This window comes from Manis pentadactyla, chromosome 19 (genome assembly GCF_030020395.1).
Source record: "Manis pentadactyla isolate mManPen7 chromosome 19, mManPen7.hap1, whole genome shotgun sequence".
In the NCBI taxonomy this organism is placed as follows: Eukaryota; Metazoa; Chordata; class Mammalia; order Pholidota; family Manidae; genus Manis; species Manis pentadactyla.
The window spans coordinates 9,924,410-9,939,132 of record NC_080037.1 but is presented as its reverse complement, the minus strand read 5'-3'; the positions used below and the strand labels follow the sequence as shown (position 1 = coordinate 9,939,132).

Sequence of the window (14,723 nt, the reverse complement as noted above, 5' to 3'; positions counted from 1 at the left end):
GGCAGAGGTGGCCAGGGAACCTCTGTCTGACATCCTCCACAGCCTGGGCAGAGGGGTCCCTTGAGTGCTTATTGACAGACACACCTGTGATCAGGAAGCCCCTGCCCAGCCTTCTTCTCTAATAGCTGCCAAGTTTCCCTGGGCCCCTTGCAGTTCCAGTCAACCATGGCACCCGGGTTCATGCGTTGGCATCTTCGCCATGGAGGGAAAGAAGGCAGAGAATTCTATGACCTTGGGAGGAGCCAGGAATACCGCTCCCTACCCTTCCCGATTACCAGGACTGTCCCGCAGGCTTTCCCTAGTCTAGCTGGAAAAAGAGCTTCTGCTCTGTCCAGCTATCTTCAGAAAATAATGTAGCTCCCTGTCCACTCCTAGAAGAACCCTACAAGCCCTCTCTCTCTCCCCAGAGAGGAATCCTAGAACCCTCCTCCTCTTCCTCAGGTGCTCAATGGGCCCTAGACCTACTGTCCCCCACACACACACCCCCTAGGATAACACCAACACCAATGCCCAGCCAGCCCTGGGTGGCCCAGCAGTCACCCCACTCCTTGCCTATGATCCCCATCTCTGACAACCACCAGACTATACCCCACCACTGCAAACGCCCAGCCCAAGGGTTTTGGCTCTCGTTTCCCAGCACAACCCAAAGACTGTATTTTCTAGAGCTGAAATGGGCTTGACAGGGCAGGTGGTGAGGCCACCTTGAGGGCACGGAGATGCTAAGAAGAGGTCTTTTTAAATGAGCTTCTCTAGCCTGGCCCTGAAAACCCCGATCCAGTGTGGTAAAGGCAGTCACTGTGGCACACCTCTGGCTTACGACGCCTGCCTTCCCTCTCTCTTCCAGTTTACTATCTTCCTCTCACCACCTTTTGTTCATAGCAAAATCTTGCTGAAATGTAACCTCCGCCAGGTTATGGCCAATCCCATCCCTTCTCCAAGTTGGGAGAGAACCTCTCCTGCAATCTAACCTCATTGCTTTGGTTCCCCCAATTATTTACTCTCAGGGTGTCCTGTTCTTTTCTTCCTAGCACTTAACACAACTGTAATTACATTTCTGTGTTTCACTTTAATGCCTGGCTCTGCATGAGACGGAAGCTCCATGAGGGCAGGAACCCCCCTCTGTCCTTTTCTCCACTCTATGCCCTGGAAGGAGGAGCTCCGGAACTATCTGTTGAAAGGAAGGATTATTTTGTTGTTGTGACTATGAGAAGTCCTTCTTGTGGTTTAACTTCTGTCAGGCCTGCTGCAGGACCAGCTCCTCTCACTGTCCTCGGTGGAGAAAGAACTCCCCTCCCACCTGTCCCTGACGCTTGTCCGTTTGGGCACCACCTACCCTCCAACTACCCCTGCCACTCCAGTCCTTGACCTCCCCCCACACTCCCAGGCTGGCTGATGCAGAGGGTGAGACTCTAAAGTCTTCTAAGGAGCAGCCTGAGCACATGGAAATAGAGAGGATGGGGTTGCTTAGGCAACTGTCGCCTGGCAACCAGCTCCCTGGCTGATCTCCTACACCCCCCCCACCCCCGCCTCATGCTGGGGGAGCTGGGATGCAAGAGGGATCAGGGCTGAGAAGACAGGGAAGCCACAGAGACCTACTGAACATCCTCTGACAGAGAGAAGTCAGGGTTGGGAAGACGGGGCCCGCTCTAACCCGTGTCTGCCAGTAGCCCAAAGCACTTTTTTATAACTGCATGTTCTCAGGGCCCCTTCCCATTGCTGCTCCCACCTCTATGCCAACACTGCCAGAGAAGGATTGGCCCTGCCTAAGGCAGTCCTTCCTCCTATCTGACCAGGAGCGCTCCTATAAAGCAGGCTCAGTCTTCACTAATCTTTCTCCTCCTGTTCTCTACTCCACATTGTTACAGTCACCGAAAGCCCTGGGGCAAGAACAGGGACTCAGCCCTGACTTGCAAGAAGGGGTGGCTGAGGCTTGGGTGGGCACAAAGGACCCTAAGTGGACCCTATCCAAGGTATGGAGGCTTATCCTGCTCACACTTCCCTCCTACTCAATTAGGAAGATTTTAATGAACACCTGGACCTCCTTCATTAGCCCTCTGCCTAATTACCCAGCAAATGCCATGAGCCAGAGGCCTGGGCATGTTCTCCAGATGTGAGTCTTTTCTCCCTAGCCTGGCCTGTCCCTACTTCTCACCTCCCTTTCAGCCTGCTCCTCCTTCAGGAAGCCTTCCCAGATGACCTGGCTTTTGGCTGCTTCTCCTGATGCCCAGGGCTTGGATAGGCTTAGGGCTGCCATGGAAACAAGGGCTCGGTCAGGATGGAGTTCCTATTATGACAGCCCCAGGGCCTACCCAATCCTGACCTCAGGCCACAGCTATAGCTCCTGGGGCTGGCAGCATCTGTGTCACTGAAAGTACCCCTCGAAGGCTCCTGCTTGCTTCTGATTCCGATTCACCCACTGGGGCAGTACTGGCAGGACAGGGTTGGACAGAGTGGACCTTCTGCAGGGTGGGAAGTGGGGGCAGGTGGAGGCAGGAACCTCCCCTTTGGAGACAGAAGGAGCAAAGAGGGAGGGAGGATGGCAGTTGGGCCGAGCCCCAGGGACAACGTCTGCGGAGAAGGGTGGTTACTGAGAAGCCTTGGCAAACGGAGAGCAGAGAGGGCACAGGACAGGAGGCTCCTCTGACAACACCCCTGACGAGGAGGTGGGCCTGAGGGAACTAGAGATGGTAGGGGATCCAGAAGGACCTCAAGGAGGACAGGCATTTTTCCAAGCAAGGCTACAGACCCAAAAGGAAGCTATGGGTTGTTATTTACATGCAAATGAGGTACAAATAATATGCAAAATGTACCCTAAAGGGGGTCTTGGTTTGGAGGGGCATGTGAAAAGAAATAGGTCCCTGCCTCCCCCAATGTTAACACATCTTGGTACCTGAGCAATATTCAAACCATTCTCAGGTTTCAGAATGATGCTATCTCAGTTCCTGTGTGAGGGTGGCCTGGGGCCAGTGAGGAGGGGGGAGCGGTCAGGGCAGCCTCGGAGCTGCAGCTGCAGCAGGGCCCTTCCTGGGGAGCTGCAGAGGTGCCTCCCAGCAGCTGACCCCTTCCCTCTCTCCTGCTGTAGTCAGGGGAGTACCTGCCTTGCCTTTGCCCCAATCTGCCCACTGTGCCAGTGGCCCAGAGGCTTAAAGACCTGCAGGGCATCTGCTTCCTAAGCTGCCATAGCAGTGCAGGTCAAAATGGAGGAGATGCCCAGAGAGGCTGAGTGAGCAGATCCCCATCACAGAGCAATGGGTTTCAATCTTGCTCTTCCACACAGCAAGAGAGGCAGCTCTTATTAAGCAGGCCCTTTATCCCTCCCTCCCAGGCTGCTCAGGGCTGCAGGCTGTGGACTGCAGGGGAAGGCAGGAGGTGCTGGAGACAGCTGTCATCCCTCCTCCCGCCCCTTCCCGGTGGCTGGGCTGCAGGGCATGAAATAAGCAGCAGGCGCGGGGGGAGGGGGTGACAATCCAATCCACCTGTCACCCCCACATTCAGGCGGCCTCAAGCAGCCGGCTCACTAACAAGGGAGGAGGCGTGGGTGAGGCAGACAGAGGGGGGTGGCAGAAGGGGACAGACACACAGATACAGGAAAGGAGATAGGGAAAAAGAAAAAGGGATAGAGAGGCCAAAAGGGAGGCAGAGTCGGGGGCAGCAGCAGACAGACTCAAGGAGAGAGCAGAGGAGAGGGAAAGAGGCGGGAGAGCAGAGGCAAAGGTTCCAAGAGAAGCAGGTAGAGAACATGAGAGGTTCAACAACTGCTCGAAGGGCTCCGACGCTAGGCCAGGCATGGGGCCATAACTTGACAAACACAACCATCCCTGCCCTCTGAAAACTTGTAGTCCAGCCAAGAGACAGATGAGGGAAGGGCAGGTCCCACCTAGGGCCAGGGCAGGGAGAGGCAAAGGGGCCCTGGGGGGCCTGGCCTGGGCCCACAGTTCAGCTCTTGAGACTCTGGGCTATGCCCAGCCTTGAGAGTGGGCAGAGGTGGGCACGAGGGCCCTCTTGATCCCCTGGGCACTGCCTCCATTCCCACCGCACTCCAGGGCTCACAGGGCTCTAGTCACTCTCTAAACAGCAGCCTGGGGACCTCATTCCTCTAAGCAGAGACATCTACTGAGGAACTCTGGAAAATGGGGTGGGAAGGTGAACTCCGATGGCCTCCAAATACCAGGAGTCGGGGCCCAGGCAAGAGAACCCAGGGCTTTACAGCCCCAGGAGCATACACAGGAGGTCCTCCTCCACAAACACTGTACTAGCTGGGAAGTGGGGGGCATCACCCCTCTGGGACAGAGCAAAGGTGGGGGGGCGCTCACACTGCCCTGCTCCCTGAGCCCCTCAGCCCAGTTCTCACACCCGCACCGCCCCCGACCGGCCGCACCCTGGCTCCTCTCTGGATTCCTTCGGGCGCTCCACTCTCTCTGCCCCTCTCCAACCCCGACCCCTCTCCCCCAGCACTGGCAGCCTCTCTCATTCACCCCAGAGTTCTAGGGTCTGCTCTCAAAGGCACAAGCACGGCCCCATCCCTGCTCCTCCTCTCTTCAAAGTTCCGTTTGGCAGGCTTACTACCCAACCCCCTGGTTCCCACCGTCTTCCCCTCCCTCAGGGACTCCCCTCCCCCAGTCCAGCAGGCTCAGGGTTGGGCAGGGGCTATTTTTAGCCTGGGCACTGAGCTAATTTTAACTCACTGACAAGAGACCTGGGGGAGGACTGCCGGGCTGGGGGAGGGGGGAAGGACGAGTCCAGGAAAGCTGGACCTGGGACAGGGGCAGTCTCAGGTCCCAGGTGTCCTAGGAATGCAAGTGGAGGCAGGCACTGCAGCTAAGGAGACACGAATCAACTGGCCAAGAGGAGCGCCCGGTGTGAGGAGCAGGCTGGGAGCCCCCCCCAGCTCCCGCTGGACAACTCCCCCGCACCCCACCCTCTTCTCCCTGGCACATCTCCGGGGATGGGTCATCCTGTTCTCTGCCCAGGAGATGTCTCTCCAGTGAGGGTCTGTCTCCTGAGCCTCCTGCACTGCTTCCCACCCCAGCCTGTCCTTCCTGCAGTCTAGCTCTCATCCTTCCTGTAGCAGCTGTGAGGTTGTACAGCTCCCAACAGAGGCAGCACCCAGCCCCCAGCCCCAGGCTCACCCCAGTGGGGCCTTCTCATGGTAGGGCAATGAACAGCCCAGGGAAACTTGGGGTCTCTGGGCAGGGATTCTGGATGGCTGGGTTCTAGTCCTGCTCTGGTCGTTGCTCACTGTGTGACCTTGAGTAAGCATTGCTCCCTGCAGTCTTCATCCCACTGGCCAGGATGACAGGCGGGTCCAGTGGCCTAGTACCCAAGTGCCCTTCCAGCCCAGACAACTGATTCCTGTGCTCTCTAGAGAGGCCCAAAGGAAGGGTGGTCGCGACTGGCTGACTCCATGGGGAGGTAACAGAAGAGGTGGCCTGGTTGAGTCCACTGTCCTGCAGCTTAGGTCAGGGGAGGGCAGTGTGGAGGCCCGAAGAGTACAGGGATGGGGCTGACAAACAGGGAAGTACTTTCTGAACAGTAACCCCCAAAACAGAAGGCCAAGGATTGACAGAGGCTCACGGTCAGCTAGGGCAGGTGCCAGGTGGGGCACACAAGGCCCTGACAGCAGAGGTTCAACTACCACAAACCCCTCACATGCCTGTAATGCCTGCGAGACCCAGGGCCTGCTGTCCTGCTCCTGGTTACTGAGTACAGACTGAACCAAGGTCACTGTCACAGTCATCAGTGGGGCCAGTTCTGGAGCCCAAGCCTGAGCCTTGCGGCAAGCTCCACACCAGGTCAGTGGTGACTCACTACCACTCATTTGCATGGCGATTTGCATACTGTCTCAGACCTCCTTCCATCAGGCTCAACTTCCCCTTCCAGGACCTGCCTCACCCCCAGCATCCCTAGGCACTTAGGGACCCTTAGAGTTCTTGGCACCTCAGGCTTCCAGTCCCATCCTTCTCCTCAGGAAAGCATTCCTGAATTGATAAATACCCACAGTGATACTGTCTAGAGCTTGCAATCCATGCATGCCCTCCACTCTTACCTCGGTCCCTGTCCAGGCCGGGATGAGGAATACATTAACACCGCACACAGCTAGAGGAATTTGGTAAGATTCATGGGGTGAAGTGTGATGACTCCGCAACTGCCAGGGGCTCCCCAGGAGTTCCCCTCCTTAGTGCCCAGGTTGCGCAGCAGTAGGATGGGGTGGGTCATCTTTTATTTCTACCTCTATCCCCATTTCTAAAATCCACTCCCAAGAGTGTAAAATGAGAGGAAATGGCCTAGCGGAGCAGGCAAGACAGATGCAAGATTACAGAGAGGACTTCCCGAGGCTGAGTTTTTGGACTTAATGTGCTCTCTGGGGCTCAAATTTGCTTTGTTAGAAATCACTCAGCCAAGCCTAGGCATCTGGTAACATCTAGAAGGCACGGAGGCACTAGCATTACACTGCAACCAGTGGGAGCTAACCTCTGCCTGTCCAGTTATGACATCTATACTTTGGCCATACCCTCTGAAATAATGAAGCCCAGCAGTGGGAAGACCTTCCTGCTATCTAACCACCACCCCCTCACTGTAGCCAACCTTCCACTGCACCCATTTCAGTCATCTCAGTGAGAGTGGTGGACAGGGGCCCCTGGCCATCCACAGCGGTTGGGACGGTTAGTGTGTCACCTTCCACCTCCCCACCCAACTTCCCCCTGGGGTCTTGGGAGACAGAAGTGAAAGTGGCAGCTGGGGCCCTGGGGGCGGGTCAGCTTGAGAGCCGTTGGGGTGAGTATAATGCCACCAGAGCTGGGTCTGGGCTGCCTACTGCAGCGGGTGGGCTGATGGATAGATCAGAGGAGGGACTTCTCATGGAAATGAGGGCATGGCGTAACTGGAGTGTGGACCCCTGGCCAAAGCAAGAACAAGATGAAGCGGAAAGAGTGGAGACAAGCAGAAAGAGTGGAGGCAGTTTCAGAAGGGCCCTCTCTTCCAGAGCAGTGGTTTGTTCCCTTGTATAAGCAGCAGGATCCTTTCTTTCCATCCACAGAACAGGGTCACGGCTGCTCTGGCTGAAGCAGATGAAGGGGGTCTAGGCCCTGATGCTCAGATGTGAAGGTAAAGACAAGAGATTGGCCGTCTGAGGCCTGGGACTCCAATCTGATGGAAGGAAGGTGGGGGATCAGAATGTGAAATGTCTACCCACAATTACAGATGGGGGGCCTGAAAGAGGCCAATCCAATCAGAGAAAGCAAATCCTCCTAGAGACATCATGACCTCGGGAAGCCAGTGAGGACTTAAAGGGGCCGCTCAGGGCTGTGGCTGGGTCTCCTTCTGACTGGAAGGACAGTCCTCTAAGCCCCTGGCAGGAGCGGGCGGGCAGTGCGGCTGCGTGGGCCTGCTGAGGCAGCCAGCCAGGCGGCTCTTACAGGATTAGCTTGCTGCTGTCAGGAAAGGTGCCAGGTGAGGCTAAGATGCCCAGCCAGATGGAGGGGGGCCCCGGACAGGCAGTGAGGATGGGGAGTACTTACACAAGGGTATGCAAATACTTGCCCCCAGATTTGATTCATGCCCCTCATCAACACCCAGCTTCTCACCCCTTCATGGACACACTTTGCAAAACCTCTTGGATGCCTGCAGCTCCCCTGCTAGGACCCAAGCCTTCTCTGCCATTCCTATGATCACAGCTAGCCTTCCTCTGAGCAGGAAGTCCTGCCGATTCTTAATCTTTCTGCTGTACTTTACAACTAGGGCCCCACCCCAAGGAACAGGTGAGGGGGCTGAGGGGTTCCTCCTCTCCCCTCCCTGTCAGCTTTCCCCCACACCCCCGGGCTGACAGGTGGGGGAGACAAGAGGGAGCAGCTGGGCCAGGACACCTGTCCCCACCGTCAGCCTGGGCCCCACAAGCCTGCCATGGGGTATGCATCCGAGAGTCAGCAGAGAGGCAGGCAGCTGTGGGGGCTGGAGGAAAGGGGCTCAGAGGTCAAGGAGAAACATGACTGGGAAGGCCTGAATCACCCCTTTCAAGATCAGCCCTTCCTCCTGGTCTATCCCCAACCATTATCCCTCACCAAACACAAAACACACGCATGCTTTAAGGGGAAAACTCAAGGTTCGAGGTCACCTGCTCCATCCCCTTGTCTTCATGTTACTCGATCCAACTGGAGTGGGAAGATTCCATGAAAAAAGACAGAACCCTTCTCTCCCCACCCCCACCCACTCCCACTGTATGTTTTCTCCTGAGGTTTGGGGATGAGGTCTCTCATTCCTTGTTCTCCCAATGCTCAAGCCCAAGTATTTGCAGGCAGCGGCAGGGCAGGGAAACCATGAGGAGTAAGAGTGCAGCCAGAGGGATTTGGTAAGACTCGAGGGGAGAAGTGTGGAGGGGGTAGGGTTGGGGGTGCAGGGCTGGATCAGACTGAGCCCTAGAACTAAAGATCCCCTCAGGGCCTCCTCAGGAGATCAGGTCTACCCAGGACCCTGCCTGCTCCCACCCCACCTTCTGGGTGGCTGCCTTGGCAGACAAGTCCTGAGCCAGGCTGGAGCTGTCTAGATGCCTAGAAATGTCTAGAAAAAGGGTGCATGCACCTCCTTACTAAGCTCCAACTCTGTGCTGACTACCACACATTTTCCACTGAATCTCCTTCCTTTCACAGATGAGGCATCTCTCTTTCACAGACATGGAAACCAACTCAGAGATGGGCAGGAACTTGCCCAAGGTCACAAGGAGTAAGTGGCAGAGGTGGGCTAACTGCTGAGCAATGCTTCCCCACACAACCAGGACTGAGAGTAAGCAGGGTCTCCCTCCACCTAGGCGGTACAGCACATCCTTCCTGGGCGAATTCCCTCACTTCTGAGCCAGGGAAATCATGTCAGCCATGTGTCTTGCCTTTAGACAAGCCCAGGACTCCTGGAGCTTCTGTCTTCTGGCTCCGGTCTCACTCCTCATTCAGCTCACGTCGCACCAGGGGGTACTAACAAGTGCGGGTGGGCGGTGGTGGTGGTGGTGGTGTGTATGTCTCAGTGTCATTCATTCCGCCTCCATACCCCTTCGGGGGCTTTCTCCCACAGCACTCAATCAGAAGACAGTACCTTCTCGGGGAACCAAAGCAACATCGCACCTAAACTTGCCCCCAAACCCTAATCCTCTGCCCTCTGCCAGGAAAGCCTATTGGGGTCACTCTTCCCTTCACTGAAGCCGCCTCCTTTCCCCAGGTCTCCCTGGGCCTCCTTTCCCATTCCTTTCCCCTTTATTCCCTTCAGGGCAAGATCCTTACCTTGACCTCAGACAAAAGCCTGAAGACCTCCTAACTGGGAAAGTTTGAGCAAGTCACACAAATCTCTGACTCAGTTTCCCTAATAATAAAAAACAGTTGTAGAGAGAAATAAATGAACTTCATGTTACCATGCCCAGCACAGAGCTTGGCATACAGGCACATGACCAAATGGAAGCTTCCTTCCTCCGGTCCCCAGAGATGTCAAAATTTCAGTTTTGGGTCTCCAAAGTATATTGGAAAATAGGGTGAGTGGGGTACTGCCTGAGGGTAAAGCTCTCTTGACCAGAGGGCAAAAAAGCTCCTCCTCTATATGCTACCCTGGTCAGCCCAATGCCTAGAGGAGTGGCCAGAGCACCCAGCCAGAGGCATCAAGCCAAGGTCAGTGACCAGGCCTAGAGCCCAGAGCCCCCTGGGAGGGTGAGCTTAAATGAGTAAATACAGTCCCGCCTGGGTGTGGCCAGCAACAGGCCAGAGCTCCAGACAAGTCCCTCTTCTCCCAGTCAACAGCAAAGGGGAGAGATCTGACTGCAGGCACAACCTCCAAACCCCCAAAGGCTACCAGGGTCCTGGGCAGAAACCGTGAACACTTGCCCTGTCTCTATGCCAGCCAGGACTGACCAGAAGCACAGCCAGGCTCCCAAAAAGGGGAGGTTGTGGCTGCAGCCTCAGGCAGAGGAAAAATCAAATGCAAAGGGCCTTGGGGCTTGCCCAGGCCAGGAATCTGCCCCCAAATGCCTGAGGGCTCAGATGCAGCCCTGACACCTCAGAGTGGTCTCACTCATCAGGCTGAGTGGGGAGAGCAACAGAGATGAGTGCCAAACCACCAAAACACCCAGGTGTTCTGATCACAAGGCTAGGTGAAACTCCTGTCCATCTGGAAAGCTAACTTACCCAATGACACACAGTCTGTGAGGGGCAGAGGCAGGCTGAGCCAGGGCCACAGAGGGGATAAATGGGGGTGGGGAGGGCTGTCAGGGGCAATGACAGAAGTCAACCAGGGCTCCTCAACTCACAAGTCATGCTGTCTGCTCATCTGTGGTCTAACCTCAATCCCTCCTGCTCCAACCAACCCTTCTTCTCTCTTTAGATGCCTTCACCTTCTTGCCTCCAGTTCCCCCACCCTATACCCAGGCTCCAATCCTTTAATCATCTTTGCCATTTGCTAGCCCCCCCAACCCCCGCAGGGCGGCAGCTGCTCTGTGGGTGTCTACACACCCATATGTATGCACTGCACTGCACACCTTCATGCATGTATGCCATTAAATGCTGTGAACCTGCCAGGTGCATATGGGCGTGCCAGTCTGCACGAGACACCCAGCCAGCCCCCCAAAGGCTAGCCATCTCACAGCTCCCTGACAAACTCTCCTCAGAATACTTGCAGCCCCAAGCAGGGGGAGAGAAGAGAAAATAAATATTCCAGGAACCAACAGCACCCTCCCCACTAGGCCAAAGTTCAAGGCCTTTCAGCAGAGCTACCAAGAGCCACTAGAAAGAGAGTGATTTGAGATCCCCAGCTTTCCCCAAGTTAGAGCCATCTCTCTGTCCCTGATCTAGCACCACTGGTAAGTTCTTCCTGAAGTCTAAACTCCATTCTGCCTGATGCAATTGTGGACAGAGAGGACAGTGTCAGCCACAACACAGCAAGTGTCTAGCTTCCAGAACAGAACTACTAGGACCTAACCCCTCCTCCTCCCCCATGAGTAAGTCACCAAACTGGGACAGAAGGACAGACGGTTGGCCGGACTCCGGCCCCATGACTGGCTCATAAAAGCCACCAGCAATTACAGTGATGCTGAGGCTATGTCAGCCCCGCCACCATCTCCTCCTTCCCTGTAAAAGGGAGATAATTGCCTCAAAACAGTTGGCCTCGGAGAGCCTGGAGAGTCCCAGCCACGGTCATAAGGTGTGGGGAGAACCCGCCACCACACTGCCTGCCACAAGACCCAGAATCTGACTCTTTATTATGATGGGTTCCAGGCCCATGTCTAATCCTTAAATCCACTTACAGAACCTGGGTGAACACCAATTATGACTTGTGCCCAAGAGGTCAAAGCCTCTCTTTACCCATCCCCACCACTCATCTTCTCTAGTAAAGCCACCACCTTCTGGACTGGAGGGGTAGAGAAGAAGGAAGCCTGGCTCCAAATACAACTAGGAAAACGCTGGACCCACCCATTTGTGCTCAACTCCCATTGACCCCACAGAGGTACAGAGTTGGATGGCATAGTGTCCAACACAAGGCCAGGGTTCAGCACTGAGATTCTGGATCCAGGTGGGGCAGGAGGGGCAGGGGGGGCCAGCTGGCCTGAAGGAGAGAAGGGAGGTAGGATGAGCAGAGGGCCAGGGATGCCCACTACAGAGAGACCTTCCCAGGGCAGGGTCAGAGGAGAAGGGTGGGAAGGCCTAGTTCACAATCAATGACGGTATGACCCCAAGGCCTCCTCTCCATAGAGACCAGGGAGCATCCCCCAGCTTCCTTGCCACTGGTTCTCCAGCCCCTGACCTGGGGAGTCTACTCTCTGTCTTTTGCCACTATCATACCTCCTTAGAATGATTGGGGAAGATTTCCAAAAAAAAAAACCTGCTGGAGAAAGATTATATAACAGCAGCCAGAAAGAGTATTCCCAGTCCATGAGAAGAGCCAGGAGCCAAGAGGGGCAGAGATGGGAAGCCCAGAAGCAGCAGGTACAGAGTCGGGTGGACACCAGGCAGCACCCGCCACCCTTCCAAGTCCTTCACCACCCTGTCCCAGGCATTGGGTACAGGAGACAGACCCATGCCCATCCCCCAACACAAGGGTTATAACGCTCTCGGACTGGGTCCTGCTTCTCCCCTCGGACCAGTGCCTCCACACAACAGCAAGGTCGTGTCTTCCTTCCTATGGCCTCCCCCTACTATGAAGCCATACCCAAAAGAGTGGTGGTTGGAGTAAAGCTTTGACACAGATTTGCTGTGGTCTCAGGTGAAAAACTCAACCTCTCTGGTCTCTAAAGGAGTGTGAGTGAGAGGTCTTCTTTCCCCCAGAGAAACCAGAGACCCCTTTCCTTACAAAGGTATATGCACACACACATACAAACACAGGGTGTGTTGAGAGGCCAGAGGAGTTACAACAAAGAGAAAATGACCAGAGAACCAAGGATCCAAATGCCTGTGCCGGGGCAAATGGGGAAACAGCTATATATAACTTTCAGTGGCCCCCAATCACCCCATATAAACAGGTCCTCAGCTACCCTCATACTGATCCCACCCCACCCCCATCTTCTGCCCAATACACTGGGAAACCACAGGAAGGAAATTCATTCCCAGGCAGGCCGTGGGAGCGGGGACAGCCAGGCTAAGTCCAGGGGAGGGTGTGATCCGGCGGCCGCCGGGTGGGCACCTGTGAACACTGACGTGTGCCTTTCCAATGGTCTCCTTGGCTACTAAGACTTCCCTGTTGGGGGTCTGGAGGGGAGTGGGAGGTGGACAGCTCCCTAACTTCAAAACACCCAATCTCCAGCTGGCCTGGGCTCCCCTCCTATCTGGAGACCAGAGCTGCCCAAGGTCACCGCCCCAGACGGCAAACTTCCCATAGTCCAGGCTGGCCCGTGAATTGCCGAGGAGACCCAATGAAAAGACAGGGGGGAGGGGCAGAGGAGGTCCGCTGTCCCCCGCAAACCAAAGAAACCAGGCCTACAAGGAGACCTCAAAAGCAGGGGCTAGGCAGGAGAATGGGGATGCACGATCCACCACTGTACCTTCCCCCAAAGCATCAACAATGAACTACTTAAGGGGAGGCAGAAAGAACCTCCCACTCAGAAGGACAAACCTGGGATAACCTAGTCAGAGGCTCCAAGCCCGTGTACATCCAGAAACCCTCCTTTCATGGGGAGAGACCTCAGGAACCTGGTGAGAGGTTAGCCTGAACACTAGGGTGTCGGGAGCCCCTTTCCCTCATCCCTGTAAGACCCAAACCTGGTAGGAAGGGGACTGGCACTGGGGTGAGGGACTAGATGTATCTTAGTCCCCTTGGCCCTCCCTTCCTCAAAGCCTCGCCAACACTCCCTAGACCCCCACTAATCAGACCAGTTCAGTCTGCCATAAGTGGAGAGGAAAGGAGAACTCTTGCCCAGATGTTGAACAGCTGCAAACTTATGGCCAGGGATTCTCTAAATGGGGCTGCTGACAAGCCAGATCAGGGGTCTCCGAATCGGCCAGAGAGATCCCAAAGAAGGGTCCTGCGCGCCCACCTCTACGGTGACTACGCGTCCCAACTCCACAAGCACCGGCGAGCCCGGGCCCCGGAGACACACACGCTCCCACACCCCAACCCACCACCCCGGTGTCATCTGAACAACATCCCCCCTCCCTCCCCCGCTTCCCAAACAGCTGCGGCTCCCCCCGCCCCCACCCTCCCGCCGCCCTCCCAGGCCCCCTTCTGCACCATTTCGGGCCAAGGCGGAGTGAACAGGCGGCGCGAGGAAGGAGAGGGAGGGAGGGACGGCTGTTAAAATGTCAGTGGTTCATGGCTGTCACCGGAGACCCCCTCTGAGGATGACGCCCCTTCCCAGACCACTCGGAGGCTGTCGTAACCCTAGGGTACCAACGTCCAGACCGAAGCGCCGCCAAGCCGCCGACCCCAACACCCAAGGGAATTACAGCCACTCCACTTGTCCCCCGCAGGCGACTCCTTAACACAAACAGCCCCCCATGTAACCTCCCACCAACGCCACACGAAAACAGCCCGCTCCGCGAGTTCCTCCCACCCCAGGAGGCCACCCCAACCCACCCCTCGGGGGGAAGGTCTAGACCACCCTCTACCCCAACCAGGACGGGGTGGGGGAGGGGGCCTCTTAAAGCGGCAGGCGCATTATTTTTCTCTACTCACCGGCCCTTCTGGAAGAAGGTGGGTGTCACGGCCGAGAGGGGGTAGCCCGCGACACTAGTCCGGAGGATCTTCAACACCGGGAGGCCTCAGCTCCGAGCGGGGGGAATAATAAATGAGGCCGGCGTCCGCGCGGGCCCTGGGCGGCGCCGGGGGGCCTGGGCCCCCGTCGAGGACGCGGGGGCGGGCAGGGGGAAGGCGGGCGGAGAGGACCGGGGCCGAGCGCCCGAGCTGCCTCGGCTGTTGTTGATATTTTGCTTCCTTCCTCCTTTAGGGCTCCAAAGGTAACTCCTCCAGCCCCCGGGAGTCGAGTCCGACGTAGGCACAGCTCAGCCTAGCTTGAGGGGTGGGGAAACAGGAGTGATGGACAGCCGGGGGGGCCAACGGGAGGAAACCGTGGGGGCGGGGGGCGGGTCCTAGGCTGGGGCGGTCCCGGAGACGCAGCCCCGCCCTCGGCTCGCTCTGGCAGTCCAGCCCGGGCGGGTCGGCCTCCACCCTGCTGCCCTCCCAAGCTAGGCTGCAGCGCCGGGAGCAGCGGATCCCTCCGCCAGCCGGGAGGGAGGGAGGAAGGGACGAGTGAGGCAAAGTAGAGAAGC

General features: G+C 56.6%; 1 protein-coding gene across 6 annotated transcripts in view; it reads right to left on the bottom strand.

Annotated features, from left to right (window-relative positions):
- The window catches only part of MEF2D (myocyte enhancer factor 2D), a 32,376-nt gene extending 17,907 nt beyond the window's left edge, over nucleotides 1-14,469 (bottom strand). For 2 of the 6 annotated variants that reach the window (XM_036922535.2, XM_036922540.2), the window contains exon 1: nucleotides 14,131-14,466. The gene's annotated coding sequence lies outside the window, so the exon portion shown is untranslated. Of the gene's footprint in view, nucleotides 1-11,473; nucleotides 11,569-14,130 lie in introns of all 6 variants that reach the window. The other 4 variants (XM_036922536.2, XM_036922539.2, XM_036922541.2 and 1 more) reach the window with 4 other exon arrangements.
- Nucleotides 14,470-14,723: the final 254 nt, after the last annotated feature.